The sequence below is a fragment of the Psammomys obesus genome, unplaced genomic scaffold (assembly GCF_907164565.1).
Source record: "Psammomys obesus unplaced genomic scaffold, mPsaObe1.curated_primary_1811, whole genome shotgun sequence".
Lineage (NCBI taxonomy): Eukaryota > Metazoa > Chordata > Mammalia > Rodentia > Muridae > Psammomys > Psammomys obesus.
Window position 1 is genome coordinate 9,403,185 of NW_026585580.1, and position 9,645 is coordinate 9,412,829.

At 38.8% G+C, this 9,645-nt stretch overlaps 1 pseudogene; it reads left to right on the forward strand.

Moving 5' to 3' along the window:
• LOC129677274 (serine/arginine-rich splicing factor 3-like) overlaps positions 1-5,777 on the forward strand; it is a 38,633-nt pseudogene extending 32,856 nt beyond the window's left edge.
• Positions 5,778-9,645: the final 3,868 nt, after the last annotated feature.

The following is a 9,645-nucleotide window of genomic DNA, read 5'->3' on the forward strand; positions in this document are numbered from 1 at the left end:
ATCGTGGGCCTTTCCTGGAGGTTTAGTGAAGACATAGAGAGCTACATAGTTTAAGGCTGTTGGTCTTTTGCTGGGGCAGCCTCTCAGCTAGCTCCTAACTTAACCTAACTTCTACAGCCCTTCTCCCTCCATGTGGTTAGCACTGCCTAACTTCCAGCTCCATTCCACCTCCCTTCTGCTTATAGCCAGGTTTGACAATTGCACTCTTAGTTTATATTGTCAGGCTATGTAAAGAGTCAATTTAAGAGCAGGCCAATCAGATTATGTCAGAGGCAATCCCTCTTCCCGTTACTAGGTAACCCACTTGGACACTGAACTGCCATGGGCAACATCTGTGAAGGGGTTCTAGGTTATCTCCATGAATAGTCCTTGGTTGGAGTATGAGTCTCTGGGAAGTTCCCTGTGTGGGGGGAGCAGCCTTACCAGGTCACAGAAGAGGACAATGCAGCCACTTTTGATGAGAACTGATAGACCAAGATCAGAAAGAAGAGGAGAACCTCCCCTATCAGTGGACTTGGGGAGGGGCATGCATGCAGAAAGAGGAGGGAGGGTGGGATCAAGAGGGGAGGAGGGAGGGGCTTATGGGGGGATACAAAATGAATAAAGTGTAATTAATAAAAAACAAAAAAGTTAAAAAAAAAGAAAAAAAGAGTCAATTTAATTCTAAGTTGTATTCCCCCAAAAAGAAATGATTTCCAATTTTCAGTTAAAAAAAGTATATTCCTAGAGATGGTGGCTGCCTTGTCAAGAATAAATGATTCATTTTACAAAATTTTCCCCCCAAAGTAACCCTATTAACAGAATGTTTAAAAAACTTTACATTTTCATTCTATACACTCAACCAACAGATGAAAGATGAAAACCGCTAGTCATGTCAAATCTGTAATAAATAATTTACAGGTAACAAAAGTGGAATTAACAAAGGCTAAAAACAACTGTTTAGTCCATTTGCCAATGGACAAATCTCCAGGTCACCACATGGTGACAGTCGTAAGTAAGCAAGTTTCATCTATTTAAAAATAAATGGGAAAAAAATTAATTGGTTGTTTAGAGGCATAATTTGTAAAGCAAGATAAAGAAAATTCAATGAGCTTTAGCACATACTGGCTTTTGGAATTTCTCAGGAAACCTTCACAAGGGTGGCTCAGCCCTTGAAGGACGGTGGTGCCCCCTTTTCATGTGGGCATGTCTCTGCAGAAGCGTTTACACCTCCTGTGTGCTTCAGTGCTTCAGGCGCTGGCCCTGGTTAGAGCCTGGAATGTGCTCTCAAAGCACCACCGACGATCCCAGCCTAGAGAGAATCTCCTTCATCTAAGTCATATCCTGAAGGATATGAGGACTTGAGATATTACTTAATAGAATCATCTGTTGACTCTACAGATACAAAACAAACTCTCACAAATACTGCTTGGATATTCTGAATAGCGTTCCAAACACATGAGTTAGATGACAGAAATCTGACGTCCTCCTTTAACGAGGGAATATGTGTGGCTAGGGTGTGGGCCCTGGAATTAGCTTTGGCTAAGAGAATTAAAAGTCTAGCTTTAGTAGTGCAGGAAAGAGCAAATGCAGATAATTCCATCAAAAGAAAAGACAAACTCAGGACTGGCCATATTTCCCTAGTATCAGTCATCACTTTTTCCACCAGCTCATTTTAGGGCACAATGTCCTGCCTTTTATTTTAGGGAAGAAGGGTGTCAGAATATTTGCAATAGGCTTGGGTAAAGTCTACCTTACTTGTTGAACTCTGTCCAGTGTAATTTTTACTTTGAGGTCAATTTGATGTGAAGTGGCTGGCTGGCCTCCTTAACCCCAACAGCAGGCCGACTCCTAGCAGGTCTGCAGTGGAAGTAACTATAGTATGAGTGACAGGTAGTACATGCAGTGGAACCCATCCCTGTGTCAATGCACAAATGCAGCCATCTAATTTTTATCTTCGTAATTTAAAAATAAGTTCTTTGAGTGTCAGCAGCTTCAATACCCTGCCAGGTAGAGTCTTTGATAGGCTGTCTGTGGTAGGCTCCTGTCCTGTTTCCTGTTTTCTCCCTCTTCTGATGTCTATCCCATTTGCTGTTCTGAATGAGGACTGAGCATCTTACCCAGGGTCCTCCTAAGTAAGCTTCTGTAGTTGTACAGATTTTAGTAGGTTTATTCTATATTATATGTCTATATAAGTGAGTATATACCTGGGTTGTTTTCAAGTTCTGGCTATTACAAATAAAGCTGCTATAAACATGGTTGAGCATTTATCCCTTTTGTGTACTTGAGCAAATTTTGGGTATATACCTAGCAGTGCTATAGCTGGGTCTTGAGGAAGCACTATTCCTAATTGTCTGAGAAAGCGCCAGATAGATTTCCAGAGTGGTTGTACCAGTTTATATTCCCACCAGCAGTGGAAGAGGGTTCCCCTTTCTCTACATCCTCTCCAGCATGTGTTGTCACTTGAGTTTTTCATCTTGGCCATTCTGATGGGCGTAAGGTGAAATCTCAGGGTCGTTTTGATTTGTATTTCCCTAAGGCTAATGAGGCTGAACATTTCTTTAAGTGTTTCTCTGCCATTCGATATTCCCCTGTCGAGAATTCTCTGTTTAGCTCTGTCCCCCATTTTTAAATTGGATTACTTGGTTTGCTGCTTTTCAGCTTCTTTAGTTCTTTGTATATGCTGGATATTAGCCCTCTGTCAGATAAAGGGTTGGTGAAGATTCTTTCCCAATCTGTAGGCAGTCATTTTGTTTTGATGCCCACTTTTTCTACTAACAGATTCAGTGTGTCTGATTTTATGCTAAGGTCTTTGATCCATTTGGACTTTAGTTTTCGGCAAGGTGGTAAGTATGGATCTATTTGCATTTTTCTCCATATTCTGTTTCTATGCCAGTACCATGCAGTTATTATTACTGTTGCTCTATAGTACAGCTTGAGATCTTCCAGAAGACCTTGGGCAGATTTCAGGGAATCTTATGAGAGAAGGGAGAGATAGAAAAGCCTGGAGGGGACAGGAACTCCATAAGGAGACCAATAGAACCAAAAAATCTGAGCACAGGGGTCTTTTCTGAGAGTAATACTTCAATCAATGACCATGCATGGAGATAACCTAGAACCCCTGCTCAGATGTAGCTCATGGCAGTTCAGTATTCAGGTGGGTTCCCTAGTAAGGGGAACAGGGACTGTCTTTGACATGAACTCAGTGGCTGGCTCTTTGATCACCTCCCCTTGAGGGGGAGGGGAAGCCTTACCAGGCCACAGAGGAAGATGATGCAGCCAGTCTTGATGAGACCTGATAGGCTAGGGTTTGATGGAAGGGGAGGAGAACCTCTCATATCAGTGGACTGGAGGAGGGAAATAGGAGGATAAAAAGGAGGGCAGGCAGGATTGGGAGGGGATGAAAGAGGGAGATACAGCTGGCCTACAAAGTGAATAAATTGTAATAAATAATAAAAAAAAACAAATTCTAGAATATTCTGCCCCTTTCTGCAGAATATTAGAGTTTCACTTCTTGAGAACAATATTCTCTTCCATAACCAAATTGTAGCGCTCATCTTCAATGAATTTAACAATGGTAATTTTTTGCTAATTCACTGAAATATTCTAGTTTCATTGACTGACCCATCGCTTCCATCTGTGCACCTTTACTCTCAAAGCTTAGACACACCAGGTGTTAAGTCAGTTGTCATGGCTGTTTGATTTTTAAAGGAATATTTCTCAGGTTTGATTGTTAAAAAACGTAAGATTCTTACAGAATGTGATTTTTCTCTACCACCTCTCACATTTTAAAATTGAACCTTTCCCAATTTGGGTTTCTCTAATGCTCCTTGATAAGCAGAGCCAGGTGCTGTGCTCCCGGTAAAGAAGTCACAAGGCTGTGTTTGTGTCTATCTGGGGCAGGTGCATCCTGAGGCACACTGGCTTGTGTATTCCTCACTTCTGATGCTCACTCTGCTCGCACGAGCACAGTACTGTGTCACTTCTCAACTATGCAATTATTTTTCTTTTGTAGTAATAAATAATCTGTGGGAAAATGGTACCAAACCTACTCCCTCTCTTCCTTGCCCTCCCCAGAAAACTTCCTGTTCTCTATTGTGGTGCTTGAGTCCATTTTCTCTGTGGTTATTCTACTCATTAGAAATATAGTAGTATTTATTTGCTTATTTTAGTTATACATTCTTTGTTTTTTGTTGTAGTTCCCTCCCCATTTCTTATCCTTGATATTTTTCAACCTTGCTAATTTTAATTTACTTAATATGTAGAGGATTGGCATGCTTCTAAAAGTAACAGTTGTATTCAACAGTATTTATAAAGATTGTCACTTCAGCCATACTTGCTACATAACCCTTTCTCATCCACCATTTGTAGGTAATAATATAGGTTTTTTTTTTCTATAATGAAGGCACATGTTCATGTATTTTTATTTCTTTTTTAAAAATAATTTATTTATTTTTATCTTATGTACATTGGTGTTTTGCCTGTATGCATGTCTGTATGAGTGAGTCAGATCTCTGGAAACAGAGTTACAGACACCTGTGCACTACCATGTGGCTGCTGGGAATTGAACCAGGTCCTCTGGAAGAGCAGCCAGTGGTCTTAGTTGCTGAGCCATCTCCCCAGCCCCCTTCTCTTCTTTATTCTTAAGCAAAAGTAAACACAAGCTGTGTTGTGCCTGGTTTGGTTTACTCAATTGCTTTGGAATACATTCCACATATTGTGCTATTTTATATTAGTGTGTTCAGTGGAATTAAATTGACAAGCGATTAAAAATAACCCGATTGTTAAACAAAAGGGGCTATCTGAATTCCAGTTAGTAAAGAGCCTTTTCTAATCCACATGTTGAATTAAGAGTATTTTAAGAGGCCTGTGAGCCGGCATGAACTCCATGCTCTGGTCTTGCCTTTCCTTTGGCCCCTCTCTATCAGAAGTTTAAGGCACTAGAAAAAATGAGGATGCAGTCAGTCCAGGTGCTTATCAAAGTAAGCTGTCAATTGCATAAGTTAACTCTAAAATTTTATCACCTCAGCATAAAAATATTTAAAAATTCTCATGAAAATTATAGAATCCATGATTTCCAGGTTCATCTTTATTTTTCACTTAAACACATTGAATTTCTTTCTATTTTGGTATTTCAAATAACTTGAGTGTAGGTATGTGGGCCATTGCAGAGTCATTTTGCCTGTGAAAGCTAAGTATAATGTTTTGTTCCCATAAAAGATGGAGATCACAGTTTTCAAGTTTCTTTTAAAGAGAGACAGGTGAAAAACACATCCTTTTGAACAACACATCTCACTTATTTTATCCGGATTCAGTGCAGTTGAATTTACTAGGACATAATCCCTAAGGTATTGAAACAAGATTGTATACCCACCCAAGTTGTTCCATTTCTTTAGGTCAGAGGATATGGGGCTGCTTTGGGTTAGTAGGAATACCATGAGTACAAAATCAGTGTGAATTAATATAAAACAAAGATGCATCTAAAATTATCTCTTTCACTGTGAGAACTGGCATTGCTTGTTCTCCTAATATTTCCCAGTTATAGGCAATGAACTTCAGCTTCCTTGGTTTCTTCTAGCACGTAGAGAATACCAGAAAGATAATAGATCAAAAGCCAATATCAGAGCTCCGAAAGAATTGACTAAATGATCTCCTTGGAAAACTTTATTGTCACAGAGGACAGTGAGGCTATCAGGGTAGCATGTGAAACAAACGAGTTGGCAGAGAGGAAGGCCGGAAACCTTCCTGACGAAGGCCAACAAGTAACAGAACAAGTGCAGAGCGATCACTGCTTGTAAAAGTGTGAGAAAGTGGGTGCGTGCTAAGGACCAGTAAGGGACGAGGACCTCCATGGAAGCATAGGGCTGTTGGGCTTTTCTATCTCTGGCCTTTTATCCTTTGGAAATGTATGCTATTTGTATGGAGTGTCTGTCTCTGTCTGTGTGTTTTGTTCTAGGACACGAGAAACTGGAAATGCTAGTGGTTACCTCCAGACTCTAGTGCCCAAATGATAACTCCATGAACATCTTGTCCAGTTCTCTGATTTATGGACTTCCCTGAAAAAAATAGTATAAAAAGTGAATAATGAGGTGAGATAAGAAATTATTAATTGACCAAGAAAGACATTAAAATCTTATTAGTGACTATCTCCAATGTTCCGTAAAAGAAAGAACACTTTAACACAAACAATCATGGGTTCTCGATAAATACATAGAAAAAAATGAATAAATGTACTTTAGATTGAACAAATAAAAACAGAAGCCTCTAGTGAATACATTGGGAGAAATGTCTTTCTGTTTTATTTCTGCTTTCTTTACCCTCCATTTCATACTGACAGAATTTTTAAAAAGACAGGTAGTTCAAAGTAATATGTTGAATCACCACTGTGTGATGCAATCAATATTGGCAAGAGGAAGATTTATTTTGTTATGTGGATTTCTCAACCTGAAGACCTTGACATCCCATCCGTGGTATACCTCAGAGATAAGCCCCATGCCTACAGTAAGGATTCTCTAAGCATAGGATGACACGGCTTAGTTATTTTCAACATTTTCTTCCTAGTTAGAGGTTCACTAGCCTTTGCAATCGGGCAATACAGAAGTATTTTTAGTGCACTGACAAGTTAGGTTCACATCCTTCCATATGCATTTTCTCCTCTGCTTCAGTTGCTTTTTCTGTTGTTTCCCATTTAGACCAATGAGAATATTTTACTTTTAATTACCTTTTGATGTGTCTGTAGTGGGCTTGTGCATGTGCTCCCAGGTGTCCGTGGGGCCCAGAAGAGGGAGTTGGAGTCCTACAGGGTTGTGGTCCTGATGTGGGTTCTGGGAACTGAACGAGAGCACTCCACAAGAGCACCTTGAGCATTATCGTCTCTCCAAACTCATGATGTTCATTAATTTTTTAAAGATTCATCCCAACTCTAACTCCTCCAAACATTCTCTTATAAAATTTCATGCCATTCCTCTGTGCTGTCATAATATTCTCGTTATTTACCTTCTTATAATCCTGAATCACACTTACTTTGTTTCAGTTATTTGTCTCAACCCTCAGTTACTGACATCTTAGCTGTGTCTGAGCTCCCCTCCTTCTGACTTTCTTATTGTTGAACAACAAAATGCTACTTCTCATTCATGAGCTTTCACGCCTGCAGTTCCATCTCATTCTAATTGTTTTCTTCTCATCTTCTCATTATTATTTTCATTATCATTCCTTGTATTAGTAGCTGCATAGAGTCTTTCTTGACCTCTTCTCCCACTGCAGCAAATGAAATAATTTAGTCAACCAATTTAATTTTTTACCTGGAGCTAATAGATAGTTTTCGAAAAGATAAAATTAGGTTTTTCATACAAATATTAAAAATACACATGAAATATTTTATTTTTATCCTTCAATTAACAAGCAAACTAGGAACATTCTGCAACTACTCCAGATGAGAATTAGACTTACAGATCTGCAAATTTATCGGCATTAACATAATAGGAATCACTGTGACAGGAGTATTTCTGCACTACTGTTCTATAGGCTAACTCCTTTCTCTACTGAACTTGAATATTTTAGTAAAGATAATAATGCATAGTTGCTACAGTTATTTTCCTCACTGCTGGGACAAAATGCCTTACTTAAAAAGGCAACTTAATGAAGAAAGCACTCATTTTGGCTCACAGTTGAAGTTAACAGTCCACCAGGACAGAGAAGATAAGGCTACAGGAGGGAGAGGCAGCTGGTCACACTCTGTCTGCAGCGAGGAAGCAGGAAATGATGAAAGCTTGCGCTCAGCTGGCTTTGTCTTATTCACTCAGTCTTGTGTTCAGCTCTCCCACTCAGTAACAAGTAGCAATGTACCTAATCTAGATAACCTGGGGGAGAAGAGCTTCTAGGCAGTGTCTGTATGGGATTGTCTTGATTACAATGACTGAAGTGGGAAATACTCACCCTCTGTTGTTGGCACCGTTCCCAGGACTGGTGCTCTGAATTGCAGGAAATGGGGAAATGAGCCTGCTACACTAGCACCCAGGCCTTTGCTTGCTGACTTTTCCAACTGTGAACTTAATGTGAGCAACTCTTGCTGTGCCTTCCCCACCATGGCAGACTCTGTTGAACTGTGAGCTGAAGTAGACTCATGCTTTTGTCTAGATGTTTTCTCACAGCAATAGAAAGAGAAAAGAAGACAGAAATTATCCTACTAAATTGACAGTCAAGATTACCATCACAATAACCATCCACACTCCACTAGGGAGATGCCTGAGATCTTCTTGGCCATGTGAAAGCTATTGACATTTTCCCCACCTTTAATGTGATCATTATTGAATTTACCCTTTAATAATTATTTTCACGTCTTTTGGCTTGGGGTCCTTGTACAGGTTACATGACAGGATAACATAACACCTGGGATGAGCCATGATTTATTCTTAGAATTTCCCTCCCATCTCAACAACTTCCCCTCAATAAGTGAAATGGGAATTAATAAATAAAACCAAGTCAGTGCTTCCCTTTAAAGGGAATTCAACTTATATCAAATGATCCAAGAAGGCACCCATAATGATCTTACAATCGTATTATATTGGCCATTAAAATACTGAAGTGAGTTATCTAAGTGTGATGAGAGCTTTGGTCAGTTTTCAGCTCTATAGCAATTCACTAGTTTGGGTTAAAGTATCTACCATGTATCCTGTTTAATCCAAAACCTGAATTTTAGCCGTTCAGCTGAATGGCTAGAATGGAAAATAATTGTAAGTACAGAATAAATGAGTTAATTTATTTAGTAATTTAGATATTTATCTGAATCAAATACAGATTTTCAGGGTCCAGTTTCAAGATTCTCTACATATTTACTGTTTGCAGAGTAAGCTCCATGTTATTATTTATTTATTTATTTGTTCATTTGTTATTATTTATTTATGTGCACATGTGTAAGCTCTGGCACACATGGGGTTATTGGTTGGAGGACAGCTTTAGTGGGTTAATTCTATTTTCCCAGTGGGTGGGCACTGGTGAGCAAATTCAGCCTGTCAGCCTGTCCCACCGGCCCTGGGTTTAGTTTTTTCCCAGGACATAATTATGTTTTCATTTCAGTTCATTTGTGGAATTATAAAACGGCAAGCAATTGTATCCAGAAAGGACCGCTTTAAAATAAAATAATTTATTCCTCACTTAATTGCTCTTTGGATATTAGAGGATCCTGGGAAATTGCAGGTTCAGTTTTGGGGCCTTAACTAGTTTTTAATTTCATGTTAAAATGAACAAGCAAAAAAAAGCTTCAGAAAAAGTGTTGTTGTGCAGCTTTATGCTGCTGTAGGTTTACACTGTATTTACATTATTTCAAATCAAAAAATTAAAATTTCTTTTATGAAATGATCTCGAAAGAAAAACATGATTCGAGGAGGAAAAGTTTTATAACTGTAGAACAATAACCAAAATTTCAAAAATATAGCCCCTATTAAAGAAAAAACATTCTGTCATGGTGAGTGACAAGTGATTACAGCTACTTGGAGAAAAGTAAATTCAAAGTTTTTAGCTTCTTAGGAGTAAATGAGAAAACTTCGGCTCATTGATAGTAAATAGCTATGAAAAACTGATGCAGCCAGTTAAGCAACAAGATGTAATGAGATGAGGAATTAAAGACACTAAATATAATGTTATATAAAATTAATTACTTAAGAAATT